We start from the raw sequence: 22180 nt of genomic DNA on the forward strand, positions 1-22180 counted from the left end.
CTGAGGTGGGGACTATTGTTGCCTCTATTTTATAGATTAAAGAATTGAGGCTTGGAGAAGTTTCATGTCAAAAGCTTCATACTTGTAGCAGGACAAAGATTTCAAGCCTTCTCTGTTAACCATTATTTTTCCTACCTAAGCTTTTTCTTTCATTCCTTCTTTATTGCTGTAGCAGTGATTCCTACATGCGTACCTTGCCTTTGTTAACCACTGTTATTCCAGATTGTGTGGGGTTCTTTTAGTGGTTTTGTTTTTCGGTTGGTTGGTTTCGTTTGTTTAGTTTTTATTTTTGTTTTTTAGTGGAGTGGTAGAATTTGCTGGTTGAAAAGTATTATTAATGCATTTGCTCTGCCTTGGATTGATCCCCCTTCACCTGCGAGCAAGGCATAATGTGAAAGTTCCCCCAAAGCACTACTTGCATTGTGTGCATTGATTAGCATAATTATTGAAATTCAGCAACTTGGTGCAGTGGCTGATTTTATCTGAATGTTATACAAAGTCTTAGATTGTATTAAACTAGTACCACTACTAAATTTCAAATAAGTTTACTTTCTTGTGTGCTTAGTAAAAAAGAGAGGGAACCAGGATGTTAAAACTATCAAAATTAGCAAATGAATTTAGCCATACAATGATTATTTATAAAATGTAACTGGAACCTATAGTACATTGTCTTGGGTACTTAAAGTACACAGAGTATTGTGAACATATTTACTGTAATTAAGAAACCTATACTCTAGAAGGAGTAATGAGGTGACTTTGTAACGTGGGGAATCAGATGATAATTCTGCCTTGGACAGAATAGAGACAGTTTTAAGCATTTAAGAAATACCTGTTATATGCATTGCTCTTAATTTATATCTTGTTTTCCCAACCTGGCAATTTGGTTAGTTGTCATAGACCTATTTCAAGTTGAACTTTAGACTAATAGTCTTACCTGTATTAAACTTGTTTAACTCACTAGTTTAGTTTGGTCATTTCCCTCTATGGATGTTGGCATACCTTTTCTGTAAAGGTCCAGAAAGTAAATATTTTAATTTTGTTTTAAACTTTTTTTTACTTTTTTACAGCTCTCAAAACCTAAACAGCATTCTTAGTTTGGGAGTCATACAAAAATAGGCCACAGGCTGTCATTCACCAACCCTTCTAATCTATATTAGGAATAATTCCATAAATATATAAATGCTGTTATTAGATTGGAAGTGGTAAAAGGTAGATTTTAAGAACATAAGAAGAACAGTTGATATGTGTTGAGTAAACAGCCTGAATTAAGTTTCCGTGGTATAGAATTAGTCATGTCAAGATATTAGGAAATGTGTTTTAGAAGACTTGAAAACAGGGTACTGGGTACATCTGTTGGGTCTGTATGCAGGAACTGGATGTCTAGCAAATGTGTTAGCCAGCCTGTCTGGAAATTGGCAGACAGCTGATCCTAACTGAGAGATATACCTGCATGTAAGCTTAAAAGTAACAATTACTTACTTTTATATTTAATTACTTACTTTAATACTTAAATATATGAGCTATATGCAGTGCTTTCAAATCACTGTTTAAAGAAAATAAAAAGCCTTCAAATTCACTATTTTCCATTGTTTTTAATAACTTTTTTCAAAAATAGTAAAGTTTTATAGCCTTACATGTTTCTAATAACAAAAGAAGTATCTTCTAACTGAAGAAAAAAAGACACACAGGTATGCATACATAATAAAATCCGTGAGTCATGTGAGCTCTACCTGAAACTTGTGCCCAAATTCATTCACTCTTCTGCATCACACACCACACCTTAGGTCAAGCCACCATCCGTTCTCACCTGCACCACTGCAACAGTCTCTTCACTGTCTGCTGCCTTACCCTTTTAGCTTCATTATACAAATTGTAGCCAAAGTAGTTTTCAAAATATCAAATCGCTCCACCTCTTTGCAAAGGATTTCCCATTGGTTTCCGGTTGCATCTGGAATACAATCTAAAGTCCTCACTAAGGCCTATAAAATGCATTATTAGATGTTTTCATTGAGGACTCCTTCTGTATCAGCTCAGATGTCACCTGTTTAGAAAGACCTCCTTCACCCAATCAGTCCATTTAGCATAATAGCCATATGTAAACAGCACATTGGTTTTTATTCCTCATAACTGTCATTCTTTCACATTCTTATCATGTTTATATGTTTGGAAGAACAGGAGATTGTCTGGATTTTCCCCACTGTATTCCTCAGACCTCTTGCTGTACCTAGCACATAGTACATGATCAGTAGATGTTTGAGAAACTGAACCAGTGAATCACTGAAAATGAGAGTGTCTCTTAAGTCTATTCTGCAGAGGCAAGCACTGTTAACAATTTATTGTTTTGGCTGGGTGCGGTGGGTCATGCCTGTAATGCCAACACTTTGGAAGTCTGAGGCGGGTGGATCAAGAGGTTAGGAGTTCGAGACCAACCTGGCCAAGATGGTGCAACCCTGTCTCTACTAAAAATACAAAAATTAGCCAGGTACGGTGGCGGGCGGCTGTAATCCCAGCTATTCCAGAGACTGAGGCAGGAGAATCACTTGAATACAGGAGGTGGAGGTTGCAGTGAGCTGAGATCGTGCCATTGCACTCTAGCCTGGGCGACAGTGAGACTCTGTCTCAAAAAAAAAAAAAAAAAAAAAAGGAACAATTGACTGAAAACAAACATTTTCCATGCATATGTATTTTTTAACAAAAGCATACCTTGAATACTATTCTGTACTGATGCAATGACGGTCTCATAAGATTATAACACCATATGTATTTTTACTGTACTTTTTCTATGTTTAGATAGATACTTTCCACTGTGTTCCAATTGCCTAAAATATTCAGTGCAGGAACATGCCATACAGGTTTGTAGCCTAGGAGGAATAGGCTATGCCATACAGCCTAGGTGTGTAGTAGAGTACACCATCTAGGTTTGTGTAAGGACACTCTATGATGTTCGCGCAATGGCAAAATCACCTAATGACATGTTTCTCATAATGTATTCTCATCAAGTAATGCGTTCCTATATTGTTTATTTTGTGTTTCTTACATTTAAAATTTTAACAGCTTTCCTGATGTACACTTCTGATAAGTTACAATCTGATAAGTTCTAAACTATGTCTGTTCACATGAAACCACCACAATCAAGATAACAAATGTATCCGTCACCCCTGATAATTTCTCCTTGCTCCATTTTAATCCCCCCATCCTGCTGCATCCTTCCTACTTCCACACCCATGTGCATTTCCTAGAACTTTATATAAATGGAATCATATGGTAAGAGTATCTAAATAATGTTAATAATAAGTTGTCAGTTTATAAAGACCTTTTTTAAAACCATCTATTTAATGTCTAACTTGAGAATACAATTTTTTTTTCCTGCAATGGGGCTATGTCTTGATTTTCTGGGGAGAAATATTAGAAGTGGTCCAGTTCATAAACATTTAATATTTCCCTTCTGGATAACATCAAAGCACAGAGAACAGAATAGAGAATAACATATTAGGCAGAGCATTAAAGGAAGAATTAGTCTTTTTGATATGTCCACAAAAACTGAAATCAAGTATATTGGCATGAAAAGGTGAAAAAAAAGATTTCTAAGATGATGATTTAGTCCACAGGGCTTGCCTCTCTTTAAGCACAGAGGTTATTGCCAGCTGAAAGAAACTGGGGTTCTGGTATTAAGGAAGGTGGGAGGAATGAGTGGTTGGCAGGCAACCAATAGGATCTGCCACTTTTACTGAGTCATAACCTCACATGATGCTCATGAACCTCACATGTAGTTTTTAGCACCTTTTCATTCACCACTTTGTTATCTTCAGCTTACTGGTTGTTTTCTGATGTATCTGACTGTTGTCGGTAGACTACCTCTGGGGGCCTCTCATCTGTATAATTATCTGCAGTGTCATTTTTATGTAGATCACAGCTGCTTCCATTTTATGGGGTATCGCCTTCTGCTTTTCCTATTGAAAAGAGATCAGTGTCCAGTTGAGCAAGATTAGTCAACTACTCTAAGTGAGGACGACTAGTGAAGCAACACTTGACTCATTGTGGTTTTGTGTTTCACTGATCTGAGAGGAGCTGACATTAGCTAAGCATTTCACACAGTGTTCAACACTATCTGATTTCATTACTGAAGATTGCAACCCTAGTAAAGTCACTACAAATTAATTAGTGTGATAGCAATCACTTAGGAAGATAAATTAATGAGAAATGTTCATCTTTATAAAGATTTGCATCTGGGAGTTGAATGAAAGCGCCAGGATAGTCTAGCTTTCAGCCACATGGATGTACAGCTTCTAAGTGGTAAACTTTCATGCTATCCAGAAAAGAGACTGAGAAGAACACATGCTAAATTAAGTATTCAACCATGATATCCAAAGGCAGCATGTCTTAGAAATACCACTTGAGTGCATTAGCACAAAAGTTTGTAAAGTTAAGGGGTTTAATGCTATACAGCTCTATATTTGAATACTATTTCAATGTGATTGGATATCTTTTTAATTGCTAAGTATAACTGCAAGTTTTTGGCAGGAACTACTAGTAGATAAAACAAATGAATGAGTACTAAGGAAACCTTTATCACTACTTTGTGAGTAAAAGTCTCCTTAGTATTCATTCATTCTTAGACAAAGTTGTACATCCCTACTTCTTCAAAGAGGCTTTTTACCTCACATCTTATGGTGCTAGGATTAGATTATGCTTTTGCATAACTTAATGTGAACTAGCAAAGGAAAGGAAAATAGCATTTATTAAGCACCTATTATTGTTCCACACCTACAGCAATAGGAAAGCTGTATCATGAATTTATCTTCATGTTCACCTCAAACTCCATTTGAGGGTGGGTATAGGGCTCCTAGCCCATTGCTGTATTGAATTTAGATGTTCAGGAGAGGAGAGGGTAGAAAGAAAACTTGAATGGGTCAGAAAAATTAACTTACATTAGGAGAATAAAGTAGAAAATTATTATGCAAATATTGAGAGTATTTATGTCTTTTAAAATATTTCATCCCATAAAAAATCTTGGCTATGCCTATCATAAGATATTCTCATGTATGAAAACCAGCATATAGAATTATAAAGTCATATATAAATGAGGATTTTAGAAGTACTTATACCAAGAGGCAGTGTGACAACATGGATTTGAGCATGTGCTGTCTTGTTGGACTTGGGTGGCAACTAGTGCTACCATTTGTTCAGTGAGTAATCTTCGAACAATTGTTTAACCTTTCAAATGCTTGTTTTCTTACCTGCACAACTGAGATATTAACACCTACATCATGTGTGGTCGTAAATAAGTAAGATAATGTTTTTTAACTGTTAATACAGAACTTGACATAAAGTGAGGTCCAGAAATGGTAGCTGCTACCTTCATCTCCTTCTGACAATAATGATAATGATGATGATTTTCATATCATCATATAGTCCAGATTTCATCCGATGTTTGGACTTTCCCTGAACCAAATGGTCTTGCAACCTCTGCTTGGATATCTTCTTAATGACAGACTTACTACTCTCAAAGAAAACCTATTTTATATTCAGTAGCTTTTAGTTTAAAATTTTTCCTTTGCTGTGTTACCTTCTTCTAAAATTTGACTTTTCTCTCATTCTTCTTAAACATTTTTGCTGGGTCTAGCCTTCTTGGCACAGTCTTTCTGAAAAAAATAGCTTCATGATATATTTCAAGTACCCTAAAAATGTTTATACACTCTGATTCAGTAATGACGTTTTCACTCATTTTATAACATAGCAAAAGCAAAACAAAATATTTAAAGATTAAAACACACATGGAGGGGTCAAGATGGTTGATTAGAAGCAGCTGTGGATGGCTGCTCCTACTGAGAAGAATGAAGACAGCGTGTCAATCCTGCACCTTCAGCTGAGGTATCCAGGTTCTCTCACTGGGACTGATGAGGTGTTGGTGTGACCCACAGAGAGTGAGGATAAGCAGGGTGGAGTGATGGCCCACCTGAGAGCAGCACAGGCAATGGGGAGTTCCCACCCCCAGCCAAAGGAGTGGTGAGCGATTGTGCTACCCTGCCAAGGAAACCAAGCTTTACCCACATATCTGTGCAACCCATGGATCAGAAGATACCCTTGTGAGCCCACACCACCAGGGTCTTGGGACCCAAGAAGAGAGCTGTGCAGACTCTCAGCAGCTGCTCGAGTTGTGGCCAGCAGCAGCATGCTGAAGACTGCCTGAGATGACCAAGTTTCCAGAGGGGAGGGGGAGCTGCCATCACTGTGCCCCAGTCGTTTTCCCCTGCTGGTGCCCTGGAGACTAGGTGATTTGGACGGGAAAGAATTCCCCACAGGGCAACACAGCAGCTGTAGCAGATTGTGGCCAGACTGCTTCTTTAGGTAGGACCTGGCTCCATCCCTCCTCACCAGGTAGGGCCTCCCTGTGGGAATTTCAGCAACTGCAGCCAGAGGTTTACAGACTGAACTCTAATCCAGCTGGGATGGACCCCCAGGGGGAGAAGCAGCTATGGTCTCCAGGCTCAGTAGTTAGTCTTTCCTGCCTGCTGGCTCTGAGGAGGCCAGGCAGTCCAGACAAGGGGGATTCCCCTGAGCACAAAACACCCGCTCTGCCAAGGGGCAGCCAGAGTGCTTCATTAAGCAAGTGGCTGATCCCATGCCTCCTGACTAAGTGAGACCCCCCCCACACATACACCCCCAATAGGGGTTGCCAGATATTTTATGCAGGAACATTCCAGCCAGCATCAGGTCACTACCCTTCTGGGACAGAGCTCCCAGAGGAAGGAGCAGGCAGCCGTCCTTGCTGTTCTGCAGACTCCACTGGTGACACCTCCAGGTGCAGGAAAGACCCAGGAGAATAGGGTCTCGAGCGGACTCCCAGCAAATTGCAGCAGCTGTACAGAAGAGGGGCCTGACTGTTAAAAGCAAACAGAAAGCAACAACAACATCGACAAAAAATACCCACAAAACCCTATCCAAAGGTCAGCAGCCTCAAATACCAAAGGTAGATAAGCTCACAAAGATGAGGAAGAATCAGCGTAAAAAGCTGAAAACTCAAAAGGCCAGAGTGCCTCATCTCCTCCAAATGATTGCAGCACCTTTCCAGCAAGGGCATAGAACTGGGCTGAGGCTGAGATGAACGAACTGACTGACATAAGTAGGCTTCAGAAGGTAGGTAATAATGGGCTGGACGAGGTGGCTCACGCCTGTAATCCCAGCAATTTGGGAGGCTGAGGTGCATGGATCACCTGAGGTCAGGAGTTTGAGACCATCCTGGCCAACGTGGTGAAACCCCGCCTCTACTAAAAATACAAAAATTAGCCAGGCTTGGTGGCACATGTCAGTAGTCCCAGCTACTCGGGGAGGCTGAGGCAGGACAATTGCTTGAACCCGGAAGGTGGAGGTGGCAGTCAGCCGAGATCACACCACTGTACTCTAGCCTATGTGACAGAGCGAGGCTACATCTCAAAAACAACAACAACAACAAAAAAAAACAAAACAGGTTGGTAATAATGGACTTCTTTGAGCTAAAGAAGCATGTTCTAACCCAGTGCAAGGAAGCTACGAACCATAATAAAACATTACGGAAGCTGTTAACCAGAATAACCAGTTTAGAGAGGAACATAATTGACCTGATGTAGCTGAAAAACAACACAAGAACTTCACAATGCAGCCACAAGTATCAATAGTGAAATAGACTAAGTGGAGGAAAGAATCTCAGAGCTTGAAGACTATCTTACAGAAATAAGACAGGTACACAAGATTAGAGAAAAAAGAATGAAAAGGAATGAACAAAGCTGCCATGAACTATAGGATTATGTAAAAAGAATGAACCTATGAATGACTGAGGTACCTGAGACAGGGAGAATGGAACCAAGTTGGAAAACGTACTTCAGAATGTCAGCCAGGAGAACTTCCCCAACCTAGCAAGACAGGCCAACATTCAAATTCAGGAAATCCAGAGAACCCCAGTAAGATATTCCATGAGAAGATCAATGCCAAGACACACAATCGTCAGATTTTCCAAAGTCAAAATGAAGAAAAAAATGTTTAGGGCAACCTGAAAGAAAGGTTCAGGTCACCTAGCAAAAGAAGCCCATCAGATTAACAGCAGACCCCCCTCAGCAGAAACCCTACAAGCCAGAAGAGATTGGGGGCCAATTTTCAACAACTTAAAAAAATTTCCAACCCTGAATTTTATATCTAGCCAAACTAAACTTCTTAAGTGAAGGAGAAATAAAATCATTTTCAGACAAGCAGATGCTGAGGGAATTCATTACCGCTGGGCCTGCCTTGCAAGAGCTCCTGAAGGAAGCACTAACTGTGGAAAGGAAAAACTGTTACCAGCCACTAAAAGAATATATTGAAGTACAAAGACCAATGGCATTATGAAGTAACTACACCAACAAGTCTGCAAAATAACCAGTTAGCATCATGATGAAAGGATCAAATTCACACATAGCAATATTAACCCTAAATGTAAATGGGCTAATTGCCCCAATTAAAAGACACAGAATAGCAAGCCGGAGAGAGTCAAGACCCATCAGTGTGCTGTATTCCAGAGACCCATCTCACGTGCAAAGACACACAAAGGCTAAAAATAAAGCGATGGAGGAAAATTTACCAAGCAAATGGAAAAACAGAAAAAAGCAGGAGTCACAATCCTAGTTTCTGACAAAACGGTCTTTAAACCAACAAAAATTTAAAAAGATGAAGGGCATTACATAATGGTAAATGGTTCAATTCAACAAGAAGGGCTAACTATCCTAAATATATATGCACCCAAATACAGGAGCACCCAGATTCATAAAACAAGTTCTTAGAGACCTACAAAGAGACTTAGACTCCCACACAATAATAGTGTGAGACTTTCACACCCACCGTCAATATTAGAGAGATCATCAACACAGAAAATTAACAAAGATATTTAGGACTTGAACTCAGCTTTGGATCAAGTGGGCCTGATAGATATCTCCATAACTCTCCATCCGCAAACAACAGAATATACATTCTTCTTGGCACCATATGACACTTACTGTAAAAGTGACCTAAAATTGATAAAATTCCAATTATGATTGGAAGTAAAACACTCCTCAGCAAATGCAAAAGAACTGAAATCATAACAGTCTCTCAGACCATAGCTCAATTACATTAGAACTCAAGATTAGGAAACTCACTAAAAACCACACAACTGCATGGAAATTGAACAACCTGTTCCCAAGTGACTCCTGGATAAATAATGAAATTAAGTCAGAAATCAAGTTCTTTGAAACTAATGAGAACAAAGGGACAATGTGCCAGAATCTCTGGGATGCAGTTAAAGCAGTGTTAAGAGGGAGATTTATAGCACTAAGTGTCCGCATCAGAAAGCTAGAAATATCTCAAATGAACATCCTAACATCACAACTAAAAGAACTAGAGAACCAAGAGCAAACAAACCCCTAAGCTAGCAGACAAGAAGTTACCAAAATCAGAGCAGAACTGAAGGAGTTGGAGACACAAAAAAAAAATTCAAAAAATCAACAAATCTAGGAGCTGGTTTTTTGAAAAAAAATTAATAAAATAGACAACTAGCTAGACTAATAAGAAAAGAGAAGAATCAGATAGACACAATAAAAAATGATAAAGGGGGTATTATCACTGACCCCGCAGAAACAAAAAAACAGCCATCAGAGAATACTATAAATACCTCTATGAGTATAAACCAGAAAATCTAAAAGAAATTGATAAATTCCTGGACACATACACCCTCCCCAGACTGGACGAGGAAAAAGTTGATTCCCTGAATAGACCATTCGTGAGTTCTGAAATTGAGGCAGTAAAAGCCTACCAACAACAACAAACAACAACAACAACAACAACAACAAAAAAAACAACAAAAAAAAGAAAAAGCCCAAGACCAGATTGACAGCTGAATTCTACCAGAGGTACAAAGAGAAGCTAGTACCATTTCTTTTGAAACTATTCCAAACAATTGAAAAGGAGGGATTCCTCCCTAACTCATTTTATGAAGCCAGCATAATTCTGATACAAAAACCTAGGAGAGATACAACAAAAAAAGAAAACTTCAAGCCAATATTCCTGATGAACATTGCTGCAAAAATCCTCAGTAAAATACTGGCAAAACGAATTCAGCAGCACATCCAAAAGCTTATCCACTACAATCAAGTCTGTTTCATCTCTGGAAAGCAGGGCCGGTTCAACACATGCAAATCAAAAAATACAATTACATAAGCAGAACTAAAGACAAAAACCACATGATTATCTCAATAGACTCAGAAAAGGCCTTCAATAAAATTCAACATTCCTTCCTGTTAAAAACTCCCAATAAATGAGGTATTGAAGAAACATTCCTCAAAATAACAGGTGCCATCTATAACATATCTTCAGCCAATATTATATTGAATGGGAAAAGCTGGAAGAATTTCCTTTTGAAAACTGGCAGAGGACAAGGATGCCCTCTCTCACCACTCCTATTCAGCATAGTATTGGAAGTTCTGGCCGGGGCAGTCCAGCAAGAGAAAGAAATAAAGCATATTCAAATAGGAAGGGAGGAAGTCAAACTATCTTTGTTTGCAGATGATATGATCCTATATCTAGAAAACCCTATCATCTCAGCTCAAAAGCTTCTTAAGCTGATAAGCAACTTCAGGAAAGTCTCAAGATACAAAATCAATGTGCAAAAATCACGAGCATTCCTATACACCAACAACAGAAAAGTGGAGAGCCAAATCATGAATGAACTCCCATTCACAATTGCTACAAAGAGAATAAAATACCTAGGAATACAGCTAACGAGAAAATGGAAGGATCTCTTCAGGAGAGTTACAAACCACTGCTTGAAGAAATCAGAGAGGACACAAACAAATGGAAAAACATTCCATGCTTATGAATAGGAATAATCAATATTGTGAAAATGTCCATACTGCCCAAAGTAATTTATGGACCAAGTGCTATTCCCATTAAATTACCATTGACGTTAGTCACAGAAGTAGAGAAAACTATTTTAAAATTCACGTGGAACCAAAAAAGAGCCCAAATTACCAAGACAATCCTAAGCAAAAAGAACAAAGCTGGAGGCATCGTGCTACCCAACTTCAAACTATACTGCAAGGCTACACTCACCAAAACAGCATTGCACTGGTTCAAGAACAGACACATAGACCAATGGAACAGAATACAGAACTTAGAAATGAGACCACACAGCCAGGCGCGGTGGCTCATGCCTGTAATCCCAGCACTTTGAGAGGTCGAGGAGGGCGGATCACAAGGTCAGGAGATCGAGACGGTCCTGGCTAACACAGTGAAACCCCATCTCTACTAAAAATACAAAAAAATAGCTGGGTGTGCTGGTGGGAGCCTGTAGTCCCAGCTACTTGGGAGGCTGAGGCAGGAGAATGGCATGAACCCGGGAGGTGGATATTGCAGTGAGTTGAGATTGTGCCACTGCACACCAGCCTGAGTGACAGAGCGAGACTCCGTCTCAAAAAATATATATATATATATAAGACCACACATCTACAAACATCTGATCTTCAACAAACCTGACAAAAACAAGCAATGGGGAAAGTATTCCCTGTTTAATAAAATGGGAGCTGGAAGAACTGGCTAGCCATATGCAGAAAATTGAAATTGGACCCCTTCCTTACACCATATACAAAAATCAACTTAAGGTGGATTAAAGACTTAAATGTAAAACCCAAAACCACAAAAACTCTAGAAGAAAATCTAGGTAGTACCATTCAGGACATAGGCATGGGCAAAGATTTAGTAATGAAAATGCCAAAAGCAATTGCAACAAGAGCAAAAATTGACCAATGGGACCTAATTAAACTAAAGAGCTTCTGCACAGCAAAAGAAACTATCATCAGAGCAAACAGACAACCTACAGAATGGGAGAAAATTTTTGCAATCTGTCCATCTGAGAAAGGTCTAATATTCAGAGTCTACAAGAAACTTAAACAAATTTACAAGAAAAAAAACACATTATAAAGTGGGCAAAGGGCACAAACAGACAGTTCTCAAAAGAAGGATACATGTTGCCAACAAATGTATAAAAAAATCTCAGTATCACTGATCATTGGAGAAATGCAAATCAAATCCACAATGAGATCCCACCTCACGCCAGTCAAAATGGCTATTATTAAAAGTCAAGAAACAACAGATGCTAGTGAGGCTGTGGAGAAATAGGAATGCTTTTACACTGTTGGTAGGAATATAAATTAGTTTAACCATTGTGAAAGGCAGTGTGGTGATTCCTCAAAGACCTGGAACTAAAAATACCATTTGTCCCAGTAATCCCATTACTGGGTATATACCCAAAGGAATATAGATCATTCCATTATAAAGATACATACATGTGTATGTTCACTGCAGCACTATTTACAATAGCAAAGACATGGAATCAACCCAAATGCCCATCAGTGGTAGACTGGATAAAGAAAATGTGGCACATATATGCCTTGGAATACTATGCAGCCATAAAAAAGGATGAGTTCATGTCCTTCAGAGGGACATAGATGAGGCTGTAAACCATCATTCTCAGCAAACTGTCACAAGGACAGAAAACCAAACACAGCATGTTCTCACTTGTGTGGGAATTGAACAATGAGAACACTTGGACATGGGGCAGGGAACATCACACGCCAGGGCCTGTCAGGGGGTGGGGGTGCTGAGAGAGGGATAGCATTAGGAGAAATACCTAATGTCAATGATGAGTTGATGGGTGCAGCAAATCAACATGGCACATGTATACGTATGTATCAAACCTGCACGTTGTGCACATGTACCCTAGAACTTAAAGTATAATAATAAAAAAGATACTAAAAAAGAAAATGTGGTACATATACACCATGAAGTACTATGCAGCCATAAAAAGGAGTGAGATCATGTCGTTTTCAGGGACACAGATGGAGCTGGAAGCCATTATCCTCAGCCAACTAATACAGGAAAGAAAACCAAACATGGCATGTTCTCACTTACAAGTGGGAGCTGAACAATGAGAACATATGGACACGGGGAGGGGAACAACACACACCGGGGCCTGTTGGTGGGGAGTCAGAGGGAAGGAGAGCATCAGGAAAAACAGTTAATGCATGCTGGGCTTTAAACCTAGGTGATGGGTTGATAGGTGCAGCCAACCACCATGGCACACATTTACCTTCGTAACAAACCTATACATTCTGTACGTGTACCCCAGAACTTAAAAAAAGACAACCCTATCCCCCCCGCCACACACACACACATCAGTGCTGTACAAAATCCTGTGTAAATGTTGGTTCTTATTAAAGTCTAAATTCCACATGTAAAATGGGGCATGAGGGTATCCAACTTTGTCAATATTTATCAAAGTTGAGAAATATCTGTACACTTTTTAAAACCCTAAGCCAGTCATCCTCAACATGAATTGTTATTTTTGGATCACTCATTTCTTTATTTAATGAAGAGGGAGATTTGTAAAAATCCATTTTGATTTTAGCATGATGTCAATTGAGATTTATTCCATCATCCTAATTACCAAGATATATCTAGGCTGAATGTTAAAAGCACCTGATAATTTAATTAGACCAATTACTTCATTTACTGGTTGGGGCACTAAGGCTCAGAAAGAAAGCAGGATTTACCAAATTATACCCAGCTAAATTTAGAACTAAAATCCAGAATGGCAGTATTCTTCCCTGTGACCAAACTGACTGTTAAGTGGTAATTTTTTAATGATACCATGTTTAGTGTGACAAGTGATTACACGTGGCAATTTCCCTCTCATGAGGAATAACTTTGACTGAAATGCATGTTGAACTCATGAGAAGATTCATAAGCACTATGAGAAGGAAACTGGAAACAACAGTGGATAATACAACAGAATTGAGCTTAATTATGGATGATCTAATCACTGGGATGATATTGTATACTTAATATATTTCTCGTAAGGGTTAAGTGAAATAATTTTAGTGACCTGCCTTAGAAAGTATTAAGTGAGCTTGTGACAGAAATTACAAACTGAATCCAGGTCACAGATGTAGTCTATTTGCCTCACACAGTATTTTTCTTTTAATACGTGTGCTTCTAATATTTAAAAATCTGAGAATTTCACATTTTTTTAAAAATCTACATTTTCTGATTCTTTTATTTATTTATGTATTTATGTATTTATTTTATTATTATTATACTTTAAGTTTTAGAGTACATGTGCACAATGTGCAGGTTAGTTACATATTGCCATGCTGGTGTGCTGCACCCATTAACTCGTCATTTAGCATTAGGTATATCTCCTAATGCTATCCCTCCCCCCTCCCCCCATCCCACAACAGTCCCCAGAGTATGATGTTCCCCTTGCTGTGTCCATGTGTTCTCATTGTTCAATTCCCACCTACGAGTGAGAACATGCGGTGTTTGGTTTTTTGTCCTTGCGATAGTTTACTGAAAATGATGATTTCCAATGATTTTTATGAAGGAACAAAAATATGGTAGAGTGGTTTGATATTCTTACGGGGTAGAGCTCAGGGGCAGCCTCACATTTTGTAAACTTCATACTTTATATGAGACATTTGTTCTTCAGTTTGGCATAGTCTCACCAGTCACTATTGTGTCACACCCAGTTGCTTAACTCATTTATACTACGGACCTCTGAAGTACCTTGCAGATGCAGTCCCTGGTTTATGGTGTTGTGAATGTACAATACGTTTTTACTTAATGTCCTCAGTAGGTTCTTAGAACCTGCAACTTTAAGTAGAACAGCATATATTAGGTCCTTGAGAAACATTGTTTTGTCCAGAGTCATTTTGTTATAACATTGGTGAGAAAAAAATGCTTTTGTTACATGTTATTTCACTTAAAGTGGCATTTTCCAAGAACCTATGGATGATGATAAGTGAGGTCTTACCATATATATATATATATATAGTCTTACTATACATATATATATAGGTCTTACTATATAAAACTATAGTTTATATATAGTAATATATAGTTTTTTATATATATATACATATATAAAATCATGCAGGAGTTAAGAAACTAGGATGATTTCATAGGATTAATATTCACTCCTAATTTACCGTTCCTTACTTCTTGTTTCTCTCTCTTGTGACCCAATTTCTCCTGGTGGTCTAGCTTGGGGGTTCCCCTACCACTTTATTGAGGTATAATTGACAGGTAAAAATTGTATATATTTAAGGTGTACAAACTTAATGATGTTTTAATATACGTCATGAAATGACTAACATAATAAAGACAATTAACATATTCACCACCTCACGTAATTGCCTTATTTTATGCATGTGGTGAGAATACCTAAGGTCTACTTTCTTAACAAATTTCAGGTATATAATACATGCTTATTAACTATAGTCACCATAAAAAGTCAGCAATAGTTGTTTTTTGTTTGTTTGTTTTTGTTATTTTTGTTGTTGTTGTTTTAAATCTCCTAGGACCTCAGGCTACCAGAGATTTTTTTTTCTTTCTTTTTTTTTTTTTTTTTTTTTTTTGACGAGGTTTCGCTCTTGTTGCCCAGGCTGGAGTTCAATGGCGCAATCTCTGCTCACCGCAACCTCCGCCTCCTGGGTTCAAACGATTCTCCTGCCTCAGCCTCAGGAGTAGCTGGGATTACAGGCATGCGCCACCACGCCTGGCTAATTTTGTATTTTTAGTAGAGACAGGGTTTCTCCATGTTGGCCAGGCTGGTCTCAAACTCCCAACCTCAGGTGATTCGCCTGCCTCAGCCTCCCAAAGTGCTGGGATTACAGGCATGAGCCACCACATCCGACCTGCTACCAGAGAGTTTTAAAAAACATCTAGGCTGGGCGCGGTGGCTCATGCCTGTAATCCCAGCACATTGGGAGGCCGAGGCGGACGGATCACTTGAGGTCAAGAGTTGGAGACGTATATTAGGTCTCCAGAACTTATTCACGTTATAAATGAAAGTGTATACTATTTGATGAACATCTTGTTTCACCTACCCCACTCCCACCCTCACTAACAACCCTTCTACTGAATGTTTCTGAGTTTCACTTTTTAAAATTCTACATAAAAGTGAGATTATGCAGTATTTGCCTTTCTGTGACTTGCTGATTTCACTTAGCTTAATGTTCTCCAGGTTCATCCATGTTGTTAAAAATGACAAGATTTCTTCTTTCAAGGCTAAATAGTATTCCATTGTGTATATATACCATATTTTCTTTGCTCATTCATCTGTCGGTTTAGATTGATTCATATCTTGGCTATTGTGAATAATGCTACAGTGAATATGGGCATGCAGATATCTCTTTGAGATAATGATTTTCTTTCTGTTGGATATATACTCAGAAGTGGGATGGCTGTATCCTATGGTAGTTCTATTTTACTTTTTGAGGAAGCTCCATGCAGTTTTCCATAATGGCTGTACCAATTTACATTTCAACCAACAATACAAAAAGGTCCTCTTTTCTCTACATCCTTGCCAACATTTGTTATCTTTCTTCTTTTTGATAACAGCTATTCTAAAAAGGGTGAGGTTATAACTAATTGTGGTTTTGATTTGCATTTCCCTGATGATTAGTGGTGTTGAACACCTTTTCATATACCTGTTGCCAGTTGTATGTCATCTTTGGAAAAAGGTTTATTCAGGTTCTTTGCCAATTTTTAAATATGGGTTATTTAGTTTTATGCTCTTGAGTTGCATGAGTTCTTTACATAGTTTTATTATTAATCCATTATCAGGAAGGTAGTTTTCAAATATGTTCTCACATTCCATAGATTGCCTTTTCATTTTGTTGATTTTTTTATTGTATGGAAAAGTTTTAGTTTCATGTAGTCCTACTTGTTTGCTTAATTTTGCTTTTGATTCCTATGCTTTTGGCTCATATAAGAAAAAAGTCATTTCAAAGACCAATGTCATAGAGTTTTGCCCCTATGTTTTCCTCTAGTAGTTTTACTGTTTCTGGTCTTATGCTTAAGCCTTTAACCCATTTTGAGTTGATTTTTGTGTATAGTATAAAATAAGGATTCAATTTCATTTTTGTGCATGTGGCTATCATGTTTTCTCAGCACCATTTATAGAAGAGACTATTTTTTTACCCATCACATATTTTGGTAATTTTGTTGAAAATTACTTAACCATATCTGTGGGTTTATTTCTCAGCTTTCTATTCTGTTCCATTTATCTATATGTCTGTTTTTTGTTTGATTTTGTTAGTACCATACTGCTTTGATTTCAATAACTTTTTAATGTAATTTGTAATCAGGACATGTGATACCTCCAGTTTTGTTCTTCTTGATTTTGAAATTGTATGCAAGTTCAATGGCAGGCAGTAGTTGTCTTAGAATTTCTGGAGTCTGAAGTACGGCCCTTTACAGCCATTCTCTACTCTGAGTCTCCTAAAATGTGCTTCCTTTTTGTTCGTCTAACCACTAAAGAACCTAAGCTGGGGAAGGAGGGAGATAAAGATGAGAAAGTGTCAAGTTTGGATTCTGAGTGCTGTTTATGAGGAAAAAAAAATGAGAACTATCATGGGATGGCAGACACGCACACAGTCTGAATAGGTTCCATTGATAAATTAGTTGCAAGGAGCAAAGTCATGTCTCTGGTTAGTTTCGAAACAAAATGAAGGCTATGATGGCTTCTCGTCAGTAAGCAAAGCAGCTCCAACTCCCAAGTGAACATACTGCACACAAAACAATATTTTCCATGCCACTTGCATGGAACATGAGCATCTTGCTCTCTTTAATTAAGAAGTTAACTGGACCATGAAGTATTGCCTGAGTAAATAAAAGTGATTTGTACTAAGTCAGAAGGGTGCATTAGGCCTCTTTGCATTTCTTTGCTCACACATAAATTATGGATATTATTAAAAATTGGAAGGGTCATCTATAAGCCCATCTGTACTATGAAGCCACTTGCCATTCCCCATATGTATCTGTTTTCCTGTTATAACTTGTTGTAGACAATAATGTGAACCAGCTGCTTACATTTTTTTAAAACAGACACACAAACTTTGAATAGTTCAACACGTAATACTATTGTCCGTTTATTCGGGAAAACAGAGACAGGTATTCAAAGGCTTTTGGCTGCCATACAATTAATACGGCTGATGGGGTTAAATTGACTGTGCGTGCTTTTCTTAAATGAAGCTTATACTAGAAATGTAAGAGTTACTGAGGGCTTTGGTCGATCTCAGTTATAACTATGTCAGCCAGAGTTCTGGTAGAAGTGCGTTCAAACTTCAAAGGAACCTGAGAATGTCTAATTGTATGAGTTGAGGGCCACTGGGCTGGTAAGATTCCTCAAATTCTTCCTCATTGCCTATCATGGTACAGAAGAGTCCATCATTAGAATCTCTTTTATTTGAAGACTTCTGGATCTCTCAGTAATTTTTATTCAGCCAGACTCATACTATAAACACTCCTTTCACTGATGTACAAACACATTTCCACAAAGGTTTGGAAATAACTTATAAGAAGTACATACAGTAACATAGTCACAAAAGATATAATGGGTTAAGATCAGAAAAAAAACATAAACTATAATTGGAGGCAAAGCTGAGGGCAAGCTAATAGAATATAAGGGGAGTCCATAGCATCCCAGGAGTTTGCTCTTACTAAACCTGGAGTTTGGCTATGAATTTTTGAAAAAGAGAGACAGTATGTTGGATGTAACCTTCTATCTGTACTTTCTAGAGATTTGGTTAAAATGTCCTGGATGATGGGGGGAGTTAAAACTAGCAGCCTAGTGTTAGAGAAAGTAAACTAGATTCAAAGTCAGGGAATCTGGCTTCTCTTCTCATTGTCCTACTGATCACCATCCAAGTGAGCCCTTGAGCAAGTTACTTCTCTTCATGTCTCAGTTTCTTTATCTGTGAACTATCTATCTGTGAAAGAAGCTGGATCTGGATATAATCAATGGTTTTCTGTAGCTTTTTTTAAGTCATGAAATATTTTTAAGCCTAATTTTACTTTGAACCCCCAAATCCAAACCAGTTGGAAGCTGAGCTGCTGTGGTTGACCAGGAGATTGTCCTGCACCTGTTGTCCTACCCAACCAATCTTCCTGTCACCAGCCACAGGGGGCCGAGGCCCTTGCTGGGATTCCACAGACCATAGTTTGAAAATGACCAGACTGGATCAAAAAATAGCCTCATTTTTTCCAGGTCTCTGTTCCAATGCCATTTTCTCGTGAAGACCTTCCCTGACTGCCTTATCTAAAATATATCTCTGACCCAGTAGCTTTATCTTGTTATATCATATCATATCAGATTACATATGTATTATATAATTATATATTTTTACATTTACCTGTTTGTTTGTTTCCACTATTACTGTATAAACTCCATGACAGCAGAGATGGAGAAAGGCAGTACTACATGGTATTTGGGAGCAGGATCTGGAATACCAACTTCCTGAATTTGAATCTTTGCTCCACCATTTACTAGCCTTGTAATTTTAAGCAAGTTACTTGACCTTTTCTGTGCTTCACTTTACTCCTCTGAAAAATGGGCATAATAATAGCATATCTCATAAGCTTATTATGGGATTATAAGAGTTCATTTATATAAAGCTTATGGAATAGTGCATTGGATGTAGAACACTGTATAATATTTGAAAATAATACTATATATTATTAGCATTTATTAAAACTATTATCTTTTTTTTGCCACTGTCTCCTTAGTTTCTAGACTAGTTCCTGTCACATGATAGGAAAACAAATTATTTGAATGAATGGATGTTCTCTTAGGATCTTTCTGGCTCAAAGATTCTGTAAGAAGCTTGTGGAGAGACAAGCATCTCTTCAAAAGGATCTTATACATTTATTAATTATCTATATTAGCTACATACTAAGTATTCAACTATGTAGACAGTGGCATGAGCAACTATGTGGTGTGAGGCCGTGAGGGAGTAAGAATAGACTTTAGGTGGAAGAGCTAAGAGAGGACTAAAGGTAATAAGGTTCATCTTTACCTACTCTGCAGCTTTGACCTCCTATATGCCTTGATTCATGCCATTCATAAGCTTCTGAGAGCTCCTAAGTGTTGAGCTGTGTATTATAGATAGGACATTTTAATAGAACAAAATTAGCATTTCCAGTCCTTCAAACCTTTGGGTTTCTCATCATCATCACTATGGCATTTCAACATCATCTAATACTTTTGATTTCAAGAACATCGCAGCTGCCTAGAATGACTAGTTGGTGCTGAGACTGCTTCTTGCTTATTTCATAAATTGCATTTATGAGAAAGAAATGCATACCAGAGTCCACTGCAGCTTGGTTTGTTCCTTTAGTAGTAAGAAGATTCCTAGCTAGGTTAGGAGGCATTCCCACAGACCGTAGTAACTGCTGAGTACGCTTGAGGAGAATAATGGAGGGAAGGTAGCATTAAGAAAGGCACATGGGCCGGGTGCGCCGGCTCACGCCTGTAATCCCAGCACTTTGGAAGGCTGAGGCGGGTGGATAACGAGGTCAAGAGATCAAGACCATCCTGGCCAACATGGTCAAACCCCGTCTCTACTAAAAATACAAAAATTAGCTGGGCGTGGTGGTGTGTGCCTGTAATCCCAGCTACTCGGGAGGCTGAGGCAGGAGAATTGCATGAACCTGGGAGGCAGAGGTTGCAGTGAGCTGAGATTGGGCCACTGCACTCCAGCCTGGCAACAGGGCAAGACTGTATCTCAAAAAAAAAAAAAAAAAGGCACATGTTTTAATATGGTCATGTGGTCTTAAAATCTTTGTTTTTCTTCACTCCTATGTTGTTGGCAAAAAAAAAAAAAAAATGTTGCTGTAAAAAAACAATGCTTTTTTCTTAATGCTTCCATCAAAACATATTCCTCTTCTGGCAGCAACTCTGGCTGTACCCAGTGCTCTGTCATTGCTATGGATATGTTATGCTGTTAGTCTTAATTTTAAAAAACATTCCTTGTCAAAAACACTGATAATTTTTCAGGAGACACAGTTTCAGAAGCTGAAAAAACTTTTTTGCCATATGAAATTATAAACATATACTGTTACTTTGATTTTGTGATCTCTATCAGCAGCTAAGTGTAACCTTTTGATGGAGCACTCTATAAATTATTACCCATGATGTTTTAAATGGCAGTGGCCTAAATTATGACTGTGGGACTTTGCATTTCTATGAATGATTCTGTTTTTATTAGCAGTGATTCTTCCTCTAGGCAAATACCAAATGGTCTGCAAAGTAAATGAGGCTTTTAAGATTGATAAATATTGCACAGATGCACTTGTTGCATATTGGAGGGGGAGGAGGAAGAAGAGAGAGAGTGACAAAAACCACCATGTTGAAAGAATGAGTTAAGCAGACTGCCATGTTTTCTTCCTTGCTTGGTGCAATAAATAAGGTGGATTTCTCAACCTTGTAAGCCACAGCTTCCATTTTGCAACATCAGAGTCCTGAAAATAAAAAGTAGCAACACTCTCCAGTAAAAGACAAGTACAGATGGTACAATAATTGAAGTTTTCCACCATCAAGCTGTGTAGATAGGTTTTAGCCCTCAGTTAAAGCTCAGCAGTTATGTTTAAAAATATGAGAGGAATATTTATGGGAAGATTAATTATCTTTAGGTGGTAGCTCATAAAGAGATGTGAAATGAAGTTGAGTTTATTTTTAAATCATTAATGCATAGGTATTTATATTATTGGATGACTGTATAGTTCCCATATTTATTGCTGACTTCAGTTGCTGACAATCCAAAGTCTTTCACTTATTTCTTAGCATTCTCAATAGTTTTTTGTATTGTCTTGCCATGTGAATTTTCTGAGATGTGAAGTTCACCACCATGCTTTATTTCTTTTTTTTTCTTTTCTTTTCCTTTTTTTTTCTTTTTCTTTTTTTTTTCCTCAGATGGAGTCTTGCTCTGTTGCCCAGGCTGGAATGCAGTGGTGCAATCTCGGCTCACTGCAACCTCCACCTCCCTGGTTCAAGCAACTCTTCTGCCTCAGCCTCTTGAGTAACTAGGATTACAGGCATGCACCACCGTGCCCAGCTAATTTTTGTGTTTTCTGGTAGAGATGGGTTTCCCCATGTTGGCCAGGCTGGTCTCGAACTCCTGACCTCGTGGTCCACCCATCTCGGCCTCCCAAAGTGCTGGGATTACAGGTGTGAGCCACCATGCCTGGCCGCCATGCTTTATTTCTATTGCTACTACAAAGAGCTTACTAAATAATAAAGAGTTTCTTTCTTCCTCATCATATCTTAGCAAAACTCGGGTTAGGGAGTGTTGTGGTTTAAATG

At 38.3% G+C, this 22180-nt stretch overlaps 1 protein-coding gene across 11 annotated transcripts in view; it reads left to right on the forward strand.

Moving 5' to 3' along the window:
- Positions 1-22180, forward strand: part of SGCD (sarcoglycan delta) — a 1056619-nt gene that overhangs the window by 796900 nt on the left and 237539 nt on the right. The window lies entirely within an intron of this gene.

Source organism: Pongo pygmaeus, chromosome 4 (genome assembly GCF_028885625.2).
Source record: "Pongo pygmaeus isolate AG05252 chromosome 4, NHGRI_mPonPyg2-v2.0_pri, whole genome shotgun sequence".
In the NCBI taxonomy this organism is placed as follows: domain Eukaryota; kingdom Metazoa; phylum Chordata; class Mammalia; order Primates; family Hominidae; genus Pongo; species Pongo pygmaeus.